Raw genomic sequence first — 23,490 nt, 5'->3', positions numbered from 1 at the left:
CTGACTCGTGTCGTTCTTTCGTCGTCCAGCTCCCCGTCTCCTCCTTTACCGCAGAAATAGAACAGTAGGCCTACATTCCTGACATGCATTGCTTCATTCACTCAACCCACGTGTTATTAGCCACTTCATGAGCTTGTTCAGCTTAGTCGATGATACTGCAAGATAGACTATGGGATTTAGTTCAGTCAGCAAACTGGGTCTCAAACTAGACTAGAGCAATGTGTCACCAATCTCACCATGGGAGAATCTCAATTGCATACTCCTCGCCTCCTCAAAACCCATTGGAGGAGAAGGTCACAGGGGAGAGAGCTCTGGTTTTCTCATCCAATCGGGTTTTGAGGAGAGAGGACGTGAGGAGTATGCAATTGAGGTTGCCACAGTGACTCCATTCCACAGGACTTTGTGTTGTGAGGTGTGACTGTTTGCTGCAGGACACCTGGCCCAATGGTAGTGGAGTGTGGGGCGTTGGGCAACATGCCTGAACTAAACACTGAGCCTCTGACATCACAGAGAGGAGAGATGAGAGAATACACCCCCGCACCCCGCTGCTCCAGCCAGGAGTGAGGAGGAGGTTCTTGTTACAGTAAAACATGGGTGCTACTACTAGTGTTCACCTCTGCCATCCAACATGTTTCACAGTGAAATGTGCATCCAGTCCTGCTTCAGAGTCAGCAGGATACGTGTCATGATACTACTGTGTGGAATGCTGCTTGTCATACAGTAGGTCTATTCCTCACCAGGGATTCTCTACATAGAAATAGAATAACTAGATTATATTTCCATGGAAGAACATAGTGTGGAGATGTCATGCCATTCATGCAGGGTGATACAATAGCTCTAATTTGTGACACATTAAAGGTGCTGGGTTGGCCACCAACCGGTCGATCTCTAAGGCATTCCTAGTCGATCACCAACTATTTCTGTAAAAAAACAACGATAAAGCCTTGCATTCCTATTTATTTTATGCGTTTCACGCTGTTGACGGTATGTGCACTTGATTCTGCTGCCCTAGTACCGGGAAGGTAAATTGTTCCCAGAGAGCCAATCAAGTGGCCCTATAGGCATACCGCTGGCCAAACAGATAGCTCAGATCATGGTGTCTGCACAGTATTCTCGAGCCATAGACTTTAAAAATAAGTCTCGTTGCACAGCAAAGAGACCCAACGAATACAGTGAAGAGCTGCTGTTTTTATGTGTAAGTTTATGTTCAAGTTCTTATTCAACAGTGTGAACACTTCAACACCTTTATAAGCCACCAGCACTGCAGCTGCAATGAATGAGTATAGCAAAGTGTTCCGACAAGCTTGCCTTGTTATTATTAGCAGCTTGTCTTTTTTTAAATCGAGGAATAACAACATTCATTTGTGCATGAGGCAGAAGTAATGCAGTGTGATTTGAGTTTCACCATCAGCTGGAAGACTGTCCCCCTTTCTCCACGGAGGGAAGGAGTGCGGAGGGACCGTGAGTGAGAGGCTCCCTCCCTCCCCTCAGATTGACCATCAGATCAATCCAGTAAAAAAAAAGAAGCTAATTATTCTGCTCACTAATTTGTGCCTCACAAGTACTACAACAAATGATCTATTACCAGTGTGATCATATACCTAAATGTTTTAAATTTAACTTCAAAATGACCTGAGAAGAACAACATTGGCAGGGCAATTCAAGCATAGCCAATGCAGTGATAATGTATTGGGCCTCATTGCTACAGAACTGTTTTTAATTGGTTAATGTTGCATAGGCTTAAGATTTTTCAGTCATGTTTACAAAAAATCTGAGCGGTAGATCTCAGCTTGCATTTTGACTCAGAAAGTGATCTTGGCTCAGAAAAGGTTGTTGACTATTTAGGTACAGTGCTGTGTTTGATTCTGTAACAATGTTTAAAAGACAACCCAGTGAGCCACAACAAAACTCATACTGTTTTTCTATTCTCAAATGATGATTCAGATGACCACAACAAAAAGACGTGTAACAAACAATGCATCGGGAGATGAAACAGCCGTAAAAAGAAACCCCTAAAATAAGACGAAAAATGAATCTGTCAAATGGATATTGCATAATGTAACGAGAATGTAAACAGGGAATAAATAAGCATTGCTCATTAGCATACAGTGCCTATAGAAAGTCTAAACCCCCTTGAACTTTTTTCCACATTTTGTTGCATTACAAAGTGGGATTGAAAAATATTTAATTGCAGTTTTTTTGTCATTGATCTACACAAAATACTCCATAATGTCAAAGTGAAAAGAAGATTCTACAAATTTTTACAAATTAATACAAATTAAATAACAAAAATATAGTTGTTGCATAGGTATTCACCCCCTTTGTTTAAGAAAGCTTAAATTAGTTCAGAAGTAAACTGTGGCTTAACAAATCACATAAGTTATGTGGACTCACTCTGTGTGAAATAATAGTGGTTGACAGGATTTTTTGAATGACTACCCCTTCCTCTGTCCCCCATACATACAGTACAATATATAGAAGGTTCCTTAGTCAAGTATTGCATTTTTTTTCTTCATTAATCGTAAAAACAACATTTCATCGTATTTTGTGTAGATCGTTGACCAAAAAATTTGAATAAAATCCATTTTAATACCACTTTGTGACACAATAACATTTTAAGAAATCCAAAGGGGTTGTAGACTTTTTCTTGGCACTGTAGTTGTTGCAGACTATTACAGGCCCAGCTGGCTCTAACAGTCATGGTAACAGTATTCCATTTCATCATCCTCGTTGTCGATGGCTGTGAGCTTCAGATGAGAAATGTCTGATATGCTGGTGTCATTTGAGGACAGTACCATAGAAATGTCAGCCATATTGAGTGAACCCGTGAGTGTTCCAGTCAAATTGCCATGGTCTCAGGGGCTTAGTCCCTTCTAGTCATTCTCTTTATATGGTCAGTACAACCCCGGAAGAACGGTTTGTTGTAGTCGCTGTTCTTCTCCACACTCTTTGGTCCTCGGTTCAGGATGAAAATGGTCCATTGTAGGAGATATGTGTGGTCGTATTTTGATCATCTTCTGTAAACAATTACATGAAGATATACTATTGTGGACCAGAATATGGGAAATGAATGACACAAAATTGTTCTCAATCTGAGACTGAATGGTCCATTTCATGACCAGCGGTGTCCATTTCATGGCCAGAGGTGTCCATTTCACCGTTGAGGTCTATCAGCTGTTATTACAAAGATGAGTCTGACTTTGATGACCCCATCGACAATGACTGGAGCTGGGAGTTTAGCACCAGTCAGTCTGTCAACCAGACCAGTCTGTCTCAGATTAAGTGGCTGGTTTACCGTTTACCGATTAAAGAGTTGTAAAGCAGCTGTCAGTGAACGGGAGACTCCAAGTGGAATCCACGTCCTTCTCAAAGCGCTGCACCCTCACACACATCCCACACCAGGGCACCCTCACACACATCCCACACCAGGGCACCCTCACACACATCCCACACCAGGGCACCCTCACACACATCCCACACCAGGGCACCCTCACACACATCCCACACCAGGTGCATAGTATAGGTGGATGGTTCCTCACAGCTCCTCGTCTGCTTCTCTGAATGAAGGTCATGGAACCCATTCTCTCTCTCGACACTGAGGTCAATATACCCCGCAATCTTCCTCTTCCTCCAACGTATTCCTCCTCCTATTTAACCATTTAATTTCACATATATTTATACAGCTTATTCTTTGTCAACAAGATCAAATCTGGTGATTCTCATCAAGACCTGTTCAAGATTCCAAGAGCGTGTGCCAATGGCACACCTGCTGTCCCTCGGCCTCCTTCATCTGGCTCCAATGTGCCTGCTGCTCCTCTCCAGTGCTGTTGAGCCCCAGGGACAGCCAGCCCACCTTCTCCCTGGCCTTCATGCTGCTCCTTCGGCTGTACACCGACACCACCAGGGAGACCTCGGACAGCTGGAAGAGGGCCACCTGGAAGACAACAGAGATGGGGTGGGTTGTTTCTCTCTGTCTGTCTCTATATCCTTTCTCTGTCTCACTGTCTCTCTCTCTCTCTCTCTCTCTCTCTTTCTTTCTGTCTATCTCTGTCTCTCTCACTGTCTCTCTGTCTCTGTCTCTGTCTCTTGCTCTCTGTCTCACCTGAAAGACAAAGGTCTCCTTGTAAGTGGGGTTGGGCTGACCGCGGCACACCGATGTCTTGCACTTGGACATCTCCTTGCCCTTGGAGTCCAGCATGGTCAGCTTCACATAGGTGTCTGAGGATGTAGGGAGGGAGTGAGAGAAGGGGAGAGCATGGTGAGAGGCTGCCATCTAGTGAAGATTAATGAACATAACAGTGAAGAACGGCCTGTGGATAGAGTGTCATTTTCGATCCCAGAAATTTTTCGGTTCTCTTTCACGATATGCCAACATTTTCGGAGAGGAGCAGACACAGAGTCTCTGGTATAGATAGAACAGGTGTATGGATTGATAGCAGAGGACTCACCTCTCATGATATAAAGTTGTCCCCCTATTAGCTGTTTTATACAACAAAACAGACCGTCTGGGACACAACACACAAAGGGCCAGGAAGGAACGAGGAGAGAAGAGGAAAACAGGAAGGAAAGAGAGTTTAGAGAGGATAAAAGGAAAGACAGTTTAGAGAGAGGATAAAACACTGTGAAAGTAAGTAAATAAGAGGCAAGAATATAGAGGTTATTCCACCATCAATAATAAAACATGTTATTCAAATCTATTCAAATCAACATTTTAATGCTATAGCTACCCTACTCAATAACATGATCAACTATGTCTTATAGTAGAAGAGAGCAATGCCTTCCATCCCTGTCTCATGTACAGACCTGGGTTCAAATAGCATTTGTTTCTTTAGAATACTTAAGCTGCGCTTGATTGAGCTTGCCTGGCACAATGGAACCAATGCACTGCTATTTCAACCCAGGAATGCTATAGCTACCCTGATTCTATAGTTGCCCTACTACTATTGCTACCCTGATACTATAGTTACCCTACTACTATAGCTACCCTGATACTATAGCTACCCTGCTGCTATAGCTACCCTGCTACTATATCTACCCTGCTACTATAGCTACCCTACTACTATAGCTACCCTGCTACTATAGCTACCCTACTACTATAGCTACCCTACTACTATAGCTACCCTACTACTATAGCTACCTTGATACTATAGGCTACCTTGACTACTATAGCCTTACCCTGCCTACTATAGCTACCTACTACTATAGCTACCCCTACTACTATTAGCTACCCTACTACTATAGCTACCCTACTACCTATAGCTACCTTGATACTATAGCTACCCTGATACTATAGCTACCCTGCTGCTATAGATACCCTACTATATAGTCACCCTGCTGCTATAGATACCCTACTACTATAGCTACCCTGCTGCTATAGATACCCTAACTACATAGCTACCCTACTACTATAGCTACCCTACTACTATAGCTACCCTACTACTATAGCTACCTTGAATACTATAGCTACCCTGATACTATAGCTACCCTGCTGCTATAGATACCCTACTACTATAGCTACCTCTGCTGTATAGATACCCTACACCTATAGCTACCCTACTACTATACGCTACCCTACTACTATAGCTACCCTACTACTAAGCTACCTACTACTTCTACATACCATTATTAAAGATACAACAGAAGAGAGCCCATCCATATGTGATGTCATCCATATGGATGTCATCAATAAGTGATGTCATCCATATGTGATGTCCACTCACTAGGAGGTTTGTCTGAGGCTGTGTTGTTGAACTGTCTGCCCTGGATGACCTCTGCAGAGAGCCTGCCAGTGGTGGAGTTATAGATGAGCCCCAGCAGGATCTCTGGTGTGGAGTCCCATGTAGAGGCGTAGGACAAAGCTGCCACGCTGCGAGACACACTCACAACGACCCACAGCCCTGTATAGGGAGACAGGAGAGGACCGCTAACACCAATACAGAGTTACAGAGAGGCTTGGTATGAGAGTGGCCTTGGTGGGAATCAGTACAATGCAACTCGATGGCTTGGATTGTGTGAGACTATGCTTTGTCTAAGGGTCAGTCTACGAGATACTGTACCATTATAGTGCATGCATTTTAAACGATAGCTTCTACTGGTCATTTATCTTTGTTCATATCATACAAATCAGACTTCTATGGTGAGAATTTGCACAAACAGACTCCTCCCACACACACACGCCCTCTCCACCACCAGCCCTATCTCCCCAGCCACTCACTGTTAGTGCTGTGCCAGGCTCCAGTGTAACGGGCAGAGCCATCTTGCCCTGCAGGTTGAGTTTGGTCAAGTAGAACACCTTCTCTCCCAGCACCTTCTCCTTCTTCATCCTCCTAACGCTGTAGAGACGGAACCTGATGGCGTGGTCCGCCAGCGCCCCCTGCTCCACCCGGGGAAGCCGAAGGTCTCTGTGAACATGGGGCACGGCCCCTCTGCACCCCCGTCTTGGCACGTTGCTTCTTAGTGGGCAGCAGCACCAGTGCACCTACATTTTGATTTACAGATAACATTTGACTTAAAACATACATGTATCCTGTGTGTGGTTGAAAAATTCCAGGAACGTTCAATAAAATCCCTGGTTTTCCAGAATCATGGTTGGAGGATTCCGTATTTCCTGCTTATTCCCTGCTGATTCCAGGAATCCTCCAACTGGGATTTCGGGAAACCAGGGAATTTATTGAAAGTTCCCGTACTTTTGCGACCCTAATCCTGTGGCTCAGTCAGTAGATCATAGCACTGGCAACTTCAGGATCGTTGGTTTGATTCCCGCCGGGGCCACCATATGAAATGCACGCATGAGTTTAAGTCTGGTCTGCTAAATGGCATGTAGTATTTTTTATTATAGTTATAATGCTTTATAACTTGCATAATGCATAATGGGTTATAATATAGTATGCCTCTTTTCTGTATAATTTCAAAATCATTTTAACTGAAGCTGAAGCTCTTATCCAGGGTGACTCAGTACATTCAACTAAGGTAGGTACGAAGGTAGGTACTAAGGTAGTTACTAAGGTAGTTACTAAGGTAGGTCTAGGAGTTACTAAGGTAGTTACTAGGTAGTACTAAGGTAGTTACTAAGTAGTTACTAAGTAGTTACTAAGGTAGTTACTAAGGTAGGTACTAAGGTAGTTACTAAGGTAGTTTACTAAGGTAGTTACTAAGGTAGGTACTAAGGTAGTTACTAAGGTAGTTACTAAGGTAGGTACTAAGGTAGTTACTAAGGTAGTTACAAGGTAGATACTAAGGTAGGTACTTAAGGTAGGTTAAGGTACTAAGGTAGGTACTAAGTAGTCTAGGTAGGTACTAAGGTAGGTACTAAGGTAGTACTAGGGTAGTTACTAAGGTAGGTACTAAGGTAGGTATAAGTATAGGTAGAGACTAAGGTAGGTACTAAGGTAGGTACTAAGGTAGTTACTAAGGTAGGTTACTAAGGTAGTTTACTAAGGTAGGTACTAAAGTAGTTACTAGGTAGTTACTAAGGTAGTTACTAAGGTAGTACTAACAGTATACTAAAGGTAGTTACTAAGTAGGTACTAAGTAGGTACTAAGGTAGGTACTAAGGTAGTATAAGGTAGTTACTAAGGTAGGTACTAAGGTAGGTAACTAAGGGTAAGGTAGCTAAGGTAGTTACTAAGGTAGGTACTAAGGTAGTACTAAGGTAGGTACGAAGGTAGGTACGAAGGTAGGTACGAAGGTAGTTACTAGGTAGTTACTAAGGTAGGTACTAAGGTAGGTACTAAGGTAGGTACTAAGGTAGGTACTAAGGTAGTTACTAAGGTAGGTACTAAGGTAGGTACATAAGGTAGGTACGAAGGTAGTGGATAGCAGAAGGTAGTGTACTAGGTAGTACTAGGTTACTAAGGTAGTTACTAAGGTACTAAGTAGGCTAAGGTAGGTACTAAGGTAGTTACTAAGGTATATAGGTTACTAAGGTAGGTACTAAGGTAGTTACTAAAGGTAGTTACTAAGGTAGTTAACTAAGGTAGTTTCTAAAGGTAGGTACTAAGGTAGGTACTAAGGTAGTTACTAAGGTAGTTACTAAGGTAGGTACTACCACATAAAACAATCACTGCAAGTCAAACGTTCTTCAAAATAACCCCCATCTGCACAAAATCAGTGCTAGTAAGGAAATACATTTAAGGGTGAGTGCAAGACAGACAAGTACAACAGTAAAGTGTTAGTTTGTTTATCCCCCACCTGCCACGCAATGTTCCCTGTCTGTTTGAGTGCGGGGATGTCGGTTGCTGCGGTGACAGTGACGGCAAGGCGTTGCTCGCCCGAGTCGTACTCGAAGGCCACGTCCAGCGTGCCATACTTGGCCAGCGGCTCGGGCTCATAGCCCACGTGAAGATGGGAGGTTGAACCATCCTTGGGGGGGTGAAATAAAGAGAAAGAGAGGAAGACGATAGAGGGGAGGAAAAGATGCATTGAAATTCATGAATCTGTTGGATTCAGTCCTCATCTGTGACATCACAGAGTGAGGTTAGATATAGGCCCTTAGAGCAGGACACAACACTGGGTGAAGGGGAGACGGGAGGGTGAACCATCCTGTGGGGGAGAGGGGGTAAAAGAGAGAGAGAGAGAGAGAGAGGATGGTAAGATGGATTTGAATGAATCTGTCAGAGTCAGTCTTCATCTGTGACATCACACAGTGAGGGGGGATCATAAAGCAGGACATGGCACTGGGTGAGTGAGGGGTAAGAGACTGATGGTAGGCCTATCATAGCCAAACAGAGTACTAGCCAATAGGCTTATGTTGTTTGCATTTGCTAGATATCCGGTATGCAACTGAGCGTGTCCGGCTAGCGTGACACATTTCCCTATGGGACATGCTAACAGTTCCCCATCTGGCATACGAGCGTCTATGTCCTAGCTCACCTCTGGTCCCAGGACGGCAGTGCTGTCACTAGGTACATCCTCATCGTAGCCCTTGTTGAGGTAACTCTCAGTGTCCGGGTCAACGCTGGCCTCGCTGGAGCGCTGTGTACCATTACCGTCTGGGGACGACTCCCCCAGGCCCCCCGCCCCAGAACGCGAGCGAGACACCCGGACCGGACTATTCTCGTCCTGATACGGGGGTGGCTGGAGCTCATTGAGGGGAGAGCCTCGTCTCATCCGCTGGATGCTGTTGGCTGTGTAAGACAGTTATGGATATGTTTGATAGGTCTCTTGGGAAATGTTTCAAAGATTTATGCGTGTTCCTCCAATCAGACATAGCATGCCTGTCTGCCTGCGTGTGTGTGTGAGTGTGTGTGTGTCTTTCTATGTATGTTGTCACATCTGTGAGTTTCTCACCTTGTCCGGCGGAGGCCTCACTGCTGTGGTCGCTGGTGTGTTTGTGTCGGTTGTCCCAGACTGAGGCTCTGTGCTGGGCTGAAGGTTCAGAGTGTTCCCCTGGTCTGTCCTCTTCACTGTCCTCCTCAGAGCCAATCTCTGGGCAGCTCTGCTCTGGATAGGTGCACACACACACACACACACACACACACACACACACACACACACACACACACACACACACACACACACACACACACACACACACACACCACACAAGATCATAGTACCTCATCACCATCAGCCCAACATAAGACACAACTCCACCCTCAGAGCCCATATTCACAAGAGTAGGAGTGCTGATCTAGGATCAGTTTGGCCTTTGATATCATAATGAATCAGATTATATGGACACGGTGGGGATCATAGACAAGCACTGCTATTCTGAGACGCTATGTGGATATGGGCCCTGATCATAGAGGATGTGTTTTTAACTTTTCAAGCCCCTATTCCATCTCCCTGTTCTATCTATTTAATGGTCTCCAGATAGATACCAAACTGATCAAATCGTACACTAGAGTTGATCTTAGTTGATCTTAGCCGAACATCATAGAAGAGAATTATCATATTTCTAACTGGTAAACTCTCTCCCTGTATCCATGATGTCACATCTACAACAATCATTGAGAGAAATAGGGAAACCCGTGAGAACTAAAACAAGTGAACATGACAGCGACAGACAGATGTATTTTGATCCATCCATGACTGTTAAAAACTGAATTTGTTTAGAACCCTAAACACTGAGTAACAGTTAGATTTCAGTTAGGTCACAGGTCACAGGTCACAGGTCACAGGCCACAGCCATGAAGAGTAGAGGTGAAGAAGAGGGGGAATGTGGTAGAAGAGAGCAGGTAGGAAGCAGCACACCCTCTCACCTTTATCCTCTTTATTCGTCTTCTTGCTCTCTCTCTTCCCTTTCTCTTTCTTCTTGTCACTCTTCTTCTTATTTTTCTCAGAAGCGGGAGACATTACAGGTTCAGTCTCTCCATCTCCCTCGGGACTCATCTCATTCTCTTCCTCCTCTTCAGCTTTCCCCTTGTTTTTCTTTTGGGGTGCTCTCGACTCTTCCTCAGGGCAAAGAGATTGTGGTGGATTACTATGGTCGTCACTCTGGTGGACCCCATTGGATTTGTCCTCTTTCTGGCCCTCTTTGTTCTGACTAGCAGTGTGGTTCTCTTTCGGCAATGAGCTGGTTTCTTTATCTTCAGGCTCTTCCTCAATGGTCTCTTGATGGCTATTTTTCTTCTCTTCCTCCTGTTTCAGCCTCTCCTTCTTCTTGTCTTTCTCTGCCTTTCTCTTCTCCTTCTCCTCTTTCTTCGTCTTCTCCTCCTCCTTCCTTTTCTCCTCCTTTTCCTTGTCCTCTGCAGAACTCTCCCCTGGTTTTACCACTCGCCAGCCTCCATCTTTCCACACCCATTCCAATTGGGCTGGAACATAGTCCTCTGCTGTCACGTCACTCGATTGGTTATTCTTCGAGTCATTGGATTGGCTGAGGTTGGAGCTGTAGTCTGCCAAGCTTGAGCAGGCCTCAGAAGCCTGCCTCTTGATTTTGCTCCTGAATGAGTCTGCTATCCCTTCCTGGGCCTTTCCTTCCTTGCTGTCCTGGCCCCCCTCTGCCGCTTCTGCAGCCTCCTCCTCCTCCGTCTGCACCTTCTTGATGACCTGGTCGCTGAGCTCAGTCAGCTGGTCACTGACGCTGTAGGTGGCATCACTGACGGCGCTGGCTAGGTCGTCCACTCTGCTGCTGACTGAATCCAAGATGGAGGAGATGTTTACAGATGGTAGGTTCTGCCCAAAGCTCTTGAAGAACGCCATGTTGGGTGGACTTGCTGACGGCTGTCCTTCTCCACACTGTCTGGTTGGTTCTAGATTATCTTATCACCTCATCACAGGCTCTGGCTGGGACATTTGGTTCATTAGAGTGTGTGGGCCAGGTATTACTGTCTGAAATCCATGACTTACACTTTATACATGTATGAGGAGGACAATTTGTGGATAATGTCTATGCATGACCTTCTCATCCACAAGCATGTATCGTAACAGTGATTGTTTGTCAGACAATCAGATATGGATTTATTTGTATCATTTTGGGACAATCCCCAGAACCTACATTAAGCCTAAACCTGAATCAATACATTTGCTTTTCATTCCAGAACTAGGCTTTATCTGTGTCCAGGAAACTAGCCTAGGACCATAAAACAATAAACAAACTGCTTACAGACTTTGAGTGTTGTACCACTTGATGTGTTTACCTTGCTGGTTGGGCCTATAGTCGTCGAGGCGTGGCAGCTCGCTGGTGCTCTCCACTGACAGCTTGTTGCTGACGTAAAGAAAAAAGAGAGCCATCACAGCCACGAAGGCCGCAATGGAGGATAGGACTCCTAGCAGCTCTGGAGAGACTGAGGGGAGGAGAGGAGAGGAGAGGAGAGAGAATAAAAGACAGACATATAGAGACAAAGAAGAAGACAAAAACAGAGACCAAGGAGACTGTGTGAGTAGGCTGAGTAGAGAAACCTGATAGCTTCACCAGTATAGTACAGTAGAAACCTGATAGCTTCACCGGTATAATACAGCAGAAACCTGATAGCTTCACCGGTATAGTACAGCAGAAACCTGATAGCTTAGCAGGAAAACCTTGATAAGCTTCACCGGTATAGTACAGCAAACCTGATAGCTTCACCAGTATAGTACAGCAGAAAACCTGATAGCTTTACCCGTATAGTAAAGCAGAAACCTGATAGCTTCACCGGTATAGTACAGCAGAAAACCTGATAGCTTCACCGGTATAGTACAGCAGAAACCTGATAGTTCACCAGTATAGTACAGCAGAAACCTGATAGCTTCACCAGTATAGTACAGCAGAAACCTGATAGCTTACCCGTATAGTACAGCAGAAACTTTGATAGCTTCACCGTATAGTACAGCAGAAACCTGAATAGCTTCACCAGTATAGTGCAGCAGAAACCTGATAGCTTCACCGGTATAGTACAGCAGAAACCTGATAGCTTCACCAGTATAGTGCAGCAGAAACCTGATAGCTCACCAGTATAATACAGCAGAAACCTGATAGCTTCACCGATATGATACAGCAGAAACCTGATAGCTTTCACCGGTATAGTACAGCAGAAACCTGATAGCTTCACCAGTATAGTGCAGCAGAAACCTGATAGCTTCACCAGTATAGTACAGCAGAAACCTGATAGCTTCACCAGTATAGTACAGTAGGAACCTGATAGCTTCACCAGTATAGTACAGCAGAAACCTGATAGCTTCACCAGTATAGTACAGCAGAAACCTGATAGCTTCACCAGTATAGTACAGTAGGAACCTGATAGCTTCACCAGTATAGTACAGAAGAAACCTGATAGTTTCACCAGTATAGTGCAGCAGAAACCTGATTAGCTTCACCAGTATAGTACAGCAGAAACCTGATAGCTTCACCAGTAAAGTGCAGCAGAAACCTGAAGTTTCACCAGTATAGTGCAGCAGAAACCTGATAGCTTCACCAGTATAGTACAGAAGAAACCTGATAGCTTCACCAGTATAGTATAGTAGGAACCTGATAGCTTCACCAGTATAGTACAGCAGAAACCTGATAGCTTCATAATTACAGTACAGACCAGTTAACTTCACCATTCCAGTCCCTGGGTGGTAGACCAGGTGCTGCTGGAAGTGGTGTTGGATGGCCAGTAGGAGCAGTCTCCCTCTGGTCTAAGGATATCCCAATGTCCCAGGACAATGAAGGGGACATTGCCCAGTACATAGGGTGCCGTCTATAGAATGCGATGTTCAAAGGGTGTCCTGACTCTCTGTGGTCATTAAAAATCCCATGGCACTTATCGTAAGAGTAGGGATGTTAAGTTAACCCTGCTGTCATGGGTAAACCATTATAGTACAGTACAGTTAGCTTCACCATTACAGTATAGTACAGTACAGTTAGCTTCACAATTACAGTATAGTACAGTATAGTTAGCTTTATCATTACAGTACAGTGTAGTTAGCTTCACCATTACAGTACAGTTAGCTTCACCAGTATAGTACAGTGCAGTTAACTTTATCATTACAGTACAGTACATTAGCTTCATCATTACAGTACAGTATAGTTAGCTTCATCATTACAGTACAGTATAGTTAGCTTCATCATTACAGTACAGTATAGTTAGCTTCATCATTACAGTACAGTACAGTTAGCTTCACCAGTAAAGTACAATACAGTTAGCTTCACCATTACAGTACAGTACAGTTAGCTTCACCATTACAGTACAGACAGTTAGCTTCACCATTACAGTATAGTACAGTACAGTTATTTCACCATTACAGTACAGTACAGTAGCTTCATCATTACAGTACAGTTAGCTTCACCATTACAGTACAGATAGCTTCACCAGTACAGTTAGCTTCACCAGTACAGTACAGTTAGCTTCGCCATTACAGTACAGTACAGTTAGCTTCATCATTACAGTAAAGTACAGTTAGCTTCACCAGTACAGTTCTGTTAGCTTCACCAGTACAGTTAGCTTCACCATTACAGTACAGTACAGTTAGCTTCACCATTACAGTACAGTACAGTTAGCTTCACCATTACAGTACAGTTAGCTTCACCATTACAGTACAGTACAGTTAGCTTCACCAGTACAGTTATCTTCACCAGTACAGTTAGCATCACCAGTATAGTACAGTACAGTTAGCATCACCAGTACAGTACAGTTAGCTTCACCAGTACAGTACAGTTAGCTTTACCAGTACAGTACAGTTAGCTTCACCATTACAGTACAGTTAGCTTCACCAGTACAGTACAGTTAGCTTCACCAGTACAGTACAGTTAGTTTCTACAGTACAGTACAGTTAGCTTCACCAGTACAGTACAGTTAGCTTTACCAGTACAGTACAGTTAGTTTCTACAGTACAGTACAGTTAGCTTCACCAGTACAGTTATCTTCACCAGTACAGTACAGTACAGTTAGCATCACCAGTACAGTACAGTTAGCTTCACCAGTACAGTACAGTTAGTTTCTACAGTACAGTACAGTTAGCTTCACCAGTACAGTACAGTTAGCTTTACCAGTACAGTACAGTTAGTTTCTACAGTACAGTACAGTTAGCTTCACCAGTACAGTTATCATCACCAGTGTAGTACAGTACAGTTAGCATCACCAGTATAGTACAGTACAGTTAGCTTCACCAGTACAGTACAGTTAGCTTTACCAGTACAGTACAGTTAGTTTCTACAGTACAGTACAGTTAGCTTCACCAGTACAGTACAGTTAGCTTCACCATACAATACAGTTAGCTTTACCAGTACAGTACAGTAAGTTTCTACAGTACAGTACAGTTAGCTTCACCAGTACAGTACAGTTAGCTTTACCAGTACAGTACAGTTAGCTTTACCAGTACAGTACAGTTAGTTTCTACAGTACAGTACAGTTAGCTTCACCAGTACAGTACAGTTAGCTTTACCAGTACAGTACAGTTAGCTTTACCAGTACAGTACAGTTAGCTTCACCATTACAGTACAGTTAGCTTTACCAGTACAGTTAGCTTACCAGTACAGTACAGTTAGTTTCTACAGTACAGTACAGTTAGCTTCACCAGTACAGTTAGCTTCACCAGTACAGTACAGTTAGCTTCACCATTACAGTACAGTACAGTTAGCTTCACAGACAGTTATCTTCACCAGTAAGTACAGTACAGTTAGCATCACCATTACAGTACAGTACAGTTAGCTTCACCAGTACAGTTAGCATCACCAGTAAGTACAGTACAGTTAGCTTCACCAGTACAGTACAGTTAGCTTTACCAGTACAGTACAGTTAGTTTCTACAGTACAGTTACAGTTAGCTTTCACCCATACAGTACAGTTAGCTTACCAGCCAGTACAGTTAGCTTCACCATTACAGTACAATACGTGATTAATATTTTAATTCAAAGCTCAGCAGACACGTTTATGTATGCCAACAATAAATGATGTTATTAAGCAGCATCCATTGTTATTAACGTGCTACTATATTTACTGGGTGCAAATGTTCCTTTTGTTTTGTACACTCAGTGTACAGGCCATTGAATAGCCACTGTTGCATGAGTGGCTGTTGAATTACAAAAATAGAACAGAGATGCCAGAGGAAAGAAAAGTTCAGAACATACTTCAAAAGTCTACATGAGAGGCTGAATTTTGATCTGATATGCACATGCAGTGCCACTGAGAACAATTCAGGAACACTGAGAATAATTCAGGAACACTGAGAATAATTCAGGAGCTATGAAGGGTCATTGGTAGAGTATTGTGGGCGGACGATCATCAATATGAAAACTTCTATTGCCTGAGGAGTCAAGTCATTACAGCTCTCGTTCACACTACATCTCCAGAGAAAAGGCCCACCATTCATCCAACCTCTTGCCCTCTTCCCCAGTGCTCCCGCACATTGGCTAACCGGGCGATCTGCATTGTGTCCCACCCACCACCCGCCAACCCCTCTTTTACGCTACTGCTACTCTCTGTTCATCATATATGCATAGTCACTTTAACCATATCTACATGTACATACTACCTCAATCAGCCTGACTAACCGGTGTCTGTATATAGCCTCGCTACTTTTATAGCCTTGCTACTGTATATAGCCTGCCTTTTTACTGTTGTTTTATTTCTTTACTTACCTATTGTTCACCTAACACCTTTTTTGCATTATTGATTAGAGCCTGTAAGTAAGCATTTCACTGTAAGGTCTACACCTGTTGTATTCAGCGCACGTGACTAATAAACTTTGATTTGATTTGACTGAGTTTAGAAGGAACTACTTCTCGTGGACTATCTCTTCTTCTCACCATGGCAACAGGCAGACACCACTGAAGCCTGACAACTGACAAGAAGTAGTGCCTTCTCCTGTGTCCTCCTCTCCCAAACGAATAGACTGATAGTCAAAGCTCAGCGAAAAGAGTGAAAGAGAGAGAGAAAGATAAGAGAACAAAAACCCACGAGCACAGCTCACCTTCTCCATTCTAGCAGCTTTTCTTTTGTTTACATTGAGGATGTGTCTGAAGCCCCTACCGTCTAGCCTACGGCGAACTTTTCCATTCTGTCAAAACAGCAGTGTTGTTCCTCTTAGTGGTAATCTGGTTATCCAAGACAATTATTGAGTCCTACACAAACAAAATGCTAAAAAGTCCAAAAACATAAAAATTGGTTATGATCCTAATATTGAGTCCAACATAACCAACAGCTGTTACAACACTTGGAGACCATGTGGTGATCTTCTAKGTTTGGTACAAAAATTCCTCGATTCTCAACAACACCTAACACAGTTACAGTACCTATCCTCTCTCACTGGTGACAATTCTGGTAATTGAGTCAAGTTAGGTGTCCTTGAAGTCCAAAAGTGTCCCTGAAGTCCAAAAGCCAGGCATAACTGTACTGTACAGTATGTCCCTCTCCCTGTCCCTAACCGGAGTGTGGTGGTGTACTGCTGTGTACATGTCAACTGCCCCTAAATAATTCAAACACCTGCAGTAACAGGATGCCTCTCTCATTGACAGATGCTAACTGAGCGTTAGCCACCCCATGCTAACCTGACCTGAGCCCGTGTTCACAAAGTCCAAGTGCTGATAGAGGAGCAATTTAGCCTTTTTAGATCTTAATGAAGGGGATTTTATGGGCAGGGGGGACCTGATCCTTTGAATATGTACCCTGAGCTCCACGTTGTCCCACTCTGCACTCACTAAGGAGTACTGTAATAAAACAATGGAGACGATGGTCATGGAGGCTGGTGGTCATGGAGGCTGGCGGTCATGGGGGCTGCTGGTCATGGAGGCTGCTGGTCATGGAGGCTGCTGGTCATGGAGGCTGGTGGTCATGGAGACTGCTGGTCATGGAGGCTGCTGGTCATGGAGACTGCTGGTACTGGAGGCTGGCGGTCATGGAGGCTGCTGGTCATGGAGGCTGGCAGCCATGGAGGCTGGCAGTCATGGAGGCTTCTGGTCATGGTGGCTGCTGGTCATGGAGGCTGGCGGTCATGGAGGCTGGCGGTCATGGAGGCTGCTGGTCATGGAGGCTGGCGGTCATGGAGGCTGGTGGTCATGGAGACTGCTGGTCATGGAGGCTGCTGGTGAGTGAAGTCATGGATACAGTCGACTGACTCATTTTATCAGTCATAGGACAGATGGGATGGGCTTGTATGATGACTTTCCACAGCTGCAGAGTGGATTGGTTGTGTGCGTGCGTGCGTGCGTGCGTAAGCGGGTGGTGGAGGTGAGTGTGTGTGTGTGTGTAAGCGGGTGGTGGAGGTGAGTGTGTGTGTGTGTGTGTGTGTGTGTGTGTAAGTAAGCGGGTGGTGGAGGTGAGTGTGTAGGGTTGCGTGGGGCAGTCTATGAACCGAGAATCAGAGAAAGGAAACACCAACGTGTGCTCTGCTGGACAGTTTGTCAACTGGAGTCCAGAGCCTCAGGGCTGCATCTGGTATCCAGGTAACAGCCACAATATATTTTAAAACGCAGTTCACAAAATCAGTAATTAAAAGTGAAAACATGAACATTTGACATTCAACTAACGAAATATATATGTTGACAGCCGAGTTACTCTGACAAATGTGTACCAGGTTTGTCCACAGAATTCTAATTCAAGAAGTCATGTGATTATCTGAGATTCTTTGATCGGACAATAAAACGACTGATTAGAAAGAAAAAAAACTTTTATTCTAATATTTCCTCTTTGCATAATTCATTGTTTGCATTCAGGCTAGCTGAGCATGGTAGCAATGGCAACAATGTTTTGATACCCTTTTTCAGGATCCACTATCAGGGTGCCATTGTAAGTGTGTTTGAGGTTACTACAGGAAATATAGAGTGCACGTAGTGGAAACGTTGCTTACACATGGACCCCCACATACGAAAACAAAACCTCTGTGGTAAATAAATCATGAATACTGCTGCTTTCTCCAGAGAAGAGCTTTAAAACTTGATATGCCACCCATTAATAATTCACAACCAGATATACAGTAGAATCTTCAAGAAGTTTGTAACTATAACTATTGAGTACCCCTCTACATATGTAGGATCTTAATTTGAGACAGTTCGCTGCGGCAGGAAAATAATCCTTTAGCAACAAGAAATTTGAATTATTACGTGGATTATAATGAACGTACATTTTTTGTAGGGGTTGATACATTTTTCATTACGAACAATAAAGTGGAGTTAATTACAATTAAAGTGGAGATCACAAACTTTAGAAGCCTTTTTAACCTTGAATACACTACAAGTTTGCATTTCCTGCAGTGCAGAAACATTCTCAGCAACAAAAGAGTGATCAAATTAAGATCCTACATGCAGTGAATTCGGAAAGTATTCAAACCCCTTGACTTTTCCACATTCTGTTATGTTACATCCTTATTCTAAAATGCATTAAATTCATTTTTCCCTCAGCAATCTACACTCAATACCCCATAATGACAAAGCTAAAACAGGTTTTTAGAAATTTTTGCATATGTATTACATTTTTTTAACAGAAATACCTTATTTACATAAGTATTCAGACCCTTCACTATGAGACTCAAAATTGAGCTCAGGTGCATCCTGTTTCCCATGATCATCCTTGAGATGTTTCTACAGCTAGGTTGGAGTCCACCTGTGGTAAATTCAATTGATTGGACATGATTTGGAAAYGCACACACCTGTCTCTATAAGGTCCCACAGTTGAGAGTGAATGTCTGAGCAAAAACCAAGGCCGTGAGGTTGAAGGAATTGTCCGTAGAGCCCCGAGACAGGATTGTGTTGAGGCACAGATCTGGGGAAGGGTACCAAAATAAATCTGCAGCATTGAAAGTCCCCAAGAACAGAGTGGCCTCTATCCTTTTTAAATTGAAGAAGTTTGGAACAAGACTCTTCCTAGAGCTGGCCGCCAGGCCAAACTGAGCTATCAGGGGAGAAGAACCTGAGGGAGGTGACCAAGAATTCGATGGTCACTCAGACAGAGCTCCAGAGTTCCTCTGTGGAGATGGGAGAACCTTCCAGAAGGACAACCACCTCTGCAGCACTCCACCAACCAGGCCTTTATTGTAGAGTGGCCAGACGGAAGCCACTCCTCAGTAAAAGGCACATGACAGCCCGCTTGGAGTTTGCCAAAAGGCACCTTAAGAACTCTCACACCATGAGTAACAAGATTCTCTAGTCTGATGAAACCAAGATTGAACTTTTTGTCCTGAATGCCAAGTGTCACATCTGGAGGAAACCTTCACCATCCCTACGGTGAAGCATGGTGGTGGCAGCATCATCCTGTGGGGATGTTTTTCAGCGGCAGGGACTGGGAGACTAGTCAGGATTTAAGGAAAGATGAACAGAGAAAAGTACAGAGAGATCCTTGATGAAAACCTGCTCCAGAGCACTCAGGTCCCCAGACTGGTACGAAGGTTCACCTTCCAACAGGACAACGGCCCTAAGCACACAGCCAAGACAACGCAGGAGTGGCTTTGAGACAAGTCTCTGAATGTCCTTGAGTGGCCCAGCCAGAGCCTGGACTTGAACCTGATCGAACATCTCTGGAGAGACCTGAAAATAGTTGTGCAACGACGCTCCCCATCCAACCTGACAGTGCTTGAGAAGATCTGCAGAGAAGAATGGCAGAAACTCCCCAAATACAGGTGTGCCAAAKTTGTAGAGTCATACCCAAGACGTCTCGAGGCTGTAATCGCTGCCAAAGGTGCTTCAACAAAGTACTGAGTAAATGGTCTGAATACTTATGTATATGGGATATACATTTGCAAACATTTCTAAAAATCTGTTTTTACTTTGACATTATGGGGTATTGTGTGTGGATTGAGGAGGAAAAAAACAAATGTAATCAATTTTAGAATAAGGTTGTAACGTAACAAAATGTGGGAAAAGTAAAGGGGTCTGAATACTTTCCGAAGGCACTGTATGTGTACTCCAAAGATCCAACTGAGCATGTTAGATAGCTACGTGCTTTGATGGAGCCATCTTCCTATTTTTAAGGGGGATACAAGTACAGTCAAGCAGACAGACACAGATACATAGAGTACAATGGAGTACAGACAGAGCGATAGAGAGAAAGACAGACAGACATGTAGACAGACAGACAGGACGCCCCCCTGATCTTACCTCGTCTGGCACAGATGAGCTCATGCACGCCACAGCTCCTCCCTCCACCACCTAAGGGTTAAAGGGATAGGAGCGTCAGTGGTGAGGAGTTAAGATATTGCTCTGCGTCTCAAGGGTGCCACATGTCGGTCCCTATGACGGCTCCTCCACAGCCTCTCCCATAGAGGTAAACCAAGGCTATTAGAGGCAGGTGACACACTAATTAACTCCAACCAACTCATCTCATGGAGTTATCAAGTGTTTAATTACATGTAATTCCTGTGAGGAATCCTAACTGAATAGGGTTTTAGAATAGAACAACTGTGTCTGTCCTTAAAACTGTTTAATTTATAGTATACAGAGTATATGTAACATGTGGGAGGATTTGCCAGCTTTAGCCGCGGAGGGGTTAGGAGAAATTCATGTTCATCACCCACCATGTTAGGTCATCAGATGCTTAAAAAAATAAGTCTCTACAAAAACAAATCAAAGCTAGCTTGCTAGCTACGTTTTTCCTTGTCGCACCTGCGTTAACAATATATCCAATTTCAGTTTGTGTACGGTCTGCTTGTGTAGACGCATATTGCATCATGATTGCAAGTTGTCCTGATATCTTCTCCAACTGTCCTGATATTTTCTCCAACTGTTCCGTTATCTGGTTTTAATGTCCATTCTAGAATGCCCTTTTAGCCAATCAGAAATGAGTATTCAGCCATGCTGTGGTATAATTATAAACTAGTTGGTTTAAACCCTGAATGCTTATTGGCTGATTGGCTGACAGCCGTGGTATACCACGTGTATGACAAAATAATTTATTTGTACTGCTCTAATTACATTGGTAACCAGTTTATAATAGCAAATAGTTACCTCGAGGGTTTGTGGTATATGGCCAATATACCACGGCTAAGGGCTGTATCCAGGCATTCCACAGCCCTTAGCCATGGTATATTGGCCACATACCACACCCTCTCGTGCCTTATTGCTTAAATAGATCAGTGTCCTTAACCCTGTATTCAAACCTTTTCAAACTCATAAGGACAATAAAGACACACAGGCACAAATACACACACACACACAGATACGGGGCAGATGCGCACATGCAAGGCACACACACCACACACACACACACACACACACACACACACACACACACACACACACACACACACACTTGGCACTATGCTATGTAGTACTTAATGTTCTGAGTGGCTACAGAGAGAGTGTACTATAGCTCTTAGTCTTATTACTGTAGTTCAGGCTCTTGACTTTTCACCCTCATATTACACTACTGAGTGTGTACTATACTCCCTATGGAGGGTGAGTTTACAGACACAGGAAATAAAAAGACATCACTGAGGTCAATAAGGCAACAAGGGCAGTCAGAGCAACCTGTCTCCTGACCTTTCACAAACGCCAACCTATGCACTCAGTCTTAGCCAGCTTGATTAAAGCACTCCTTTCCCATCGACATGTTTGAAAAATAAACGGAGGTTGCTCCAATAGTGCAACACAGGCTACTGCTTAAACATGTATAATGTTTTTACTTTGACGGTATATGACAAGTAGAGTCTACTCTTTATATCTCTTTCCTTCTATGTTTTATATCAACCATACAGCAAACAAGTCAGGTAAAAACAAAACGCATCGTCAAATAGGCAGCTTTTATATCCTCTGCAAAAGCTGTAGCCTACAGAAAATGCTTCCTATTTGCGCTCAATGAAATTTTGTGTTGTGAGCCGAAGCCTGCCCCATAAAAAATTGATATAGGCTACACAAAAGCTATAAGTAATTGATAAACATCTGCCTTTACACCGGTGACCAGTAAAGTATAGATGAGCATTGGCCAAAGACCAGCACATTCACCAGCTGACAGTGACTCTTTCCTCTCTTCTCTCTCACAGCATCACATTTGCCAGGTGTGACGGCAACACTTCCAGTGCTGAGACCGGATAGCAACCAACCAACGTGCGAGAACACGTGACCAAGTAGCCTATATATGTGTATGATACAATATTGCGCAGAAGCAGCCATGCAGCCTTGAATGTAGGCAGTGTAGGAGTTTACCTTTGACAGTATTTATCTGGCTTCAACAGTAGTAAAGTTCACATTCCATTATCCTGTAATAAACTTGAACACTTACTAGGCTATGCTATCCTGTTTCTAACGAACCATTTATGAGGACTCGCACACGTCCATGCGTGAGACTCTGTCAAGACAACGTGATGACCGAGTCACATTTATTTTGTATCATAGCTGTCCACTTCAGGACCACTTAGCGTGGTACAGTAAAGTGTCACGCGGCGCATCCCACAACATCCCCACATCTTTGCGGCTACTCTTCAGCATCTCTGCAGGCTATGTAGGCTACAGCACAAGCTGACGAGACACCGCAATGTGCATGTATATCATTACTAGACATCTATCTTGCTGAATAAATGGTACTGTCACTAAGCATTCTAGCTCTGTCCCATGCAAGTTATATGAGTACAGCAGGTCACCTGTGCCGGTGTGGGCTACTTACCATCAACCGCCATTATGTTCTGTTCCAGATTGAACCAAAGCGAGGGGGTGAAAACTGGGGAGAGGTTATTCTTGTGTTTGAAGGAGGGGGGCATTGTTTGATAGCCTGATCCAAGACCATTCTGACCGCTGCGCTCTCGTTGCGTTTAGCGAAGCCGAAAGTAAACTCGCGAGATCAGGCTGATTTGTATGAGCACCGCACACTGACTTTAGCCTACCTGTGCAATGAAAAATTGTAGGTTATTTGCAATAGCTACTTATCTTAATAATTGCATGTTTAGAAAGTATGATGGATTATGTATAAAAATATGATAGTGCAACATAAATGAATTATATTTGTGTATCACATAGCCTATGTTATGTATTGCTGCATACAGTTATATAAAGTTATACTATTGTAATATTCAAAGTTTCATAAAATAAATGAAAATTGTGTAGTTATCAACAGGCCTATTGGTATTACTGTGTAATTATGTATTACTGTGTAATTATTGGTAAAAACACCCAGATAAAATTCCATGTAACGATATGGCGGGTTGGCCGATATGCAAAAAGTAGCCCGGT

The 23,490-nt window shown here is 43.6% G+C and overlaps 1 pseudogene; it reads right to left on the bottom strand.

Moving 5' to 3' along the window:
- Positions 1-1,904: 1,904 nt before the first annotated feature.
- LOC112069086 (synaptotagmin-14-like) lies at positions 1,905-23,177 on the bottom strand (annotated as a pseudogene).
- Positions 23,178-23,490: the final 313 nt, after the last annotated feature.

Source organism: Salvelinus sp. IW2-2015, unplaced genomic scaffold, assembly GCF_002910315.2.
Source record: "Salvelinus sp. IW2-2015 unplaced genomic scaffold, ASM291031v2 Un_scaffold904, whole genome shotgun sequence".
In the NCBI taxonomy this organism is placed as follows: domain Eukaryota; kingdom Metazoa; phylum Chordata; class Actinopteri; order Salmoniformes; family Salmonidae; genus Salvelinus; species Salvelinus sp. IW2-2015.
This window is presented reverse-complemented; position numbering and strand designations above follow the sequence as displayed.